General features: G+C 40.0%; 1 long non-coding RNA gene across 2 annotated transcripts; it reads left to right on the forward strand.

Annotated features, from left to right (window-relative positions):
• Nucleotides 1-377: 377 nt before the first annotated feature.
• LOC141585002 (uncharacterized) lies at nucleotides 378-1,408 on the forward strand. Of its 2 annotated transcripts, none has more exons than XR_012518283.1 (3): nucleotides 378-475; nucleotides 1,037-1,131; nucleotides 1,239-1,408. It is a non-coding gene; the product is annotated as an uncharacterized LOC141585002 (long non-coding RNA). The 2 variants fall into 2 exon arrangements; XR_012518282.1 differs by having other exon boundaries at nucleotides 1,037-1,127.
• Nucleotides 1,409-1,899: the final 491 nt, after the last annotated feature.

The raw sequence follows: 1,899 nt of genomic DNA on the forward strand, positions 1-1,899 counted from the left end.
TTTAAAACATTTTTTGATGATTTATTCTCTTCTGATTTTCTGTTCTCTTTCTGGAACTCTGATTTAGAACTCTTATTTGGTAGATATCTACTGGACCGATCCTTTCATTTTTATGTTTTCTTCTAAAGTAGAACAAATTTGATTTTCAACTTTATCCTCCAGTCTTTGTATAAAATTTTTGTTTCTGTAACATGGTTTTAATTTCCAAGAGCTCTTTAAAAAAAAATCTGAATAGCAGTTACTCTCAAGTAGTTTCCTGTTGTTATTTTATGGGTGCATTACAACATCTCTTTCAGAAGTCTGATGATGGATTATTTTTAAATGTTTTGTTGTTGTTTTAGACTCCGTCTAAAATAGGCTGGAGTGCAGTGTTGCAATTTCGGCTCACTGCAACTGCTGCCTCCCAGGTTCAGTCAATTCTTCTGCCTCAGCCTCCCGAGTAGCTGGAACTATAGGCACATGCCACCATGCCCAGGTAATTTTTGTATTTTTAGTAGATACTGGGTTTCACCATGTTAGGCAGGCTGGTCTTTAACTCCTGACCTCAAGTGATCTGCCCGCCTCGGCCTCCCAAAGTTTTGGGATTACAAAGCATGAGCCACCATGCCTGGCCTATTTTTAAATGCTTTATTTTTAGTGATTTTTTTTTCCTCCTTTGCAATTTATGTTTCCTCTCATTTGCTCTTACCTTCTTGTTTATTTTTGTTTCTTTCTTGTACAGTAAAGTCCTTCCTTAAATGTCTAATGATCCCTGGCCGCCTGTTTAATTTTGAAGAGTAAGAACACTAAAAAGCTGACTGGAAAACAGAATGAGGGCTGGGGCACACAGGCCAAAGTCTTACATGTAGAATTCATTCTAATTATCTATGTTATTAAGAGAACTCTGATGAGGGTATCTTTGGGATTTTTCTTTGAGGCTGGTGATATTCCCGAGAGGTTTTTCCAAAGGTATAATCAGGCTTTTGTTTACCTTTGTTTCAGAATCAATATTCTTAAGTTTGCTAAACCAGTTACCATTCTTTCGTTTGATTTTCAGCTTCCAAAATGTTGCTGTTATTGTCTCCTTTCCCATTCTTTTGACCTGGAGAGTAATACGTAATTCCACCTTTAACTGGAAGCCCCCGTATGTATGTATGTATGTATGTATGTATATATGTATGTATGTATGTATATGTGTGTGTGTGTGTGTGTGTGTATTTACTTATTTATTTGAGACGGGATTTCGCTGTGTTGTGCAGGCTGCACTTGAACTTCTGGGCTCAAGAGATCGTCCTGCCTTAGCCTCCGGAGTAGCTGATGCCACTGGTGCGTGCCACTGTGTATGACTGTCCCCATTATATCTTTAGGATAATTTTATTGGAGGTCAACTGCTGGATCGTATAGAAAGATTTTGCCACAAATTACTGATTGTCCCAAAGTTACATATATATATATATATATATATATATATATATATATATATATATATGAAAAGAGATAAGCGTCTGTATAGTAATTGTTTGGCAACAAGCATTGAATAATTTCCACGGGTACTGTGCACGCCACCTATGTGCCTCAATACTCCGCCCGGCGGCGGGCAGGATACAACGCAAGAAACGTCTGAAAAAGCGACGAGATGCGCGTGACAGCTGGGCGAAGACAGAGGACAAACTTAAAAGGGCCAAGCGCATAGACCACGCCTCTGAAATTCAGGAAGGTGAGAGGGGTTTGATCTTGTAGATGATTGGCTGGTCTCTGACCAATCACGAACAGGATTGATTTTTCTAAATTATCGTCATCCACCTCCCCGGGGCCTTGGAGCCACGTTTACAAATAGGAACAGGGTACGTAGGAGGGATAGAACGTACAGCCAATGAAGTCGTGTGGCGCCGATGGGCGTGTTGAGGCCGCTGCCAGGCT

This window comes from Saimiri boliviensis, chromosome 7 (genome assembly GCF_048565385.1).
Source record: "Saimiri boliviensis isolate mSaiBol1 chromosome 7, mSaiBol1.pri, whole genome shotgun sequence".
In the NCBI taxonomy this organism is placed as follows: Eukaryota; Metazoa; Chordata; class Mammalia; order Primates; family Cebidae; genus Saimiri; species Saimiri boliviensis.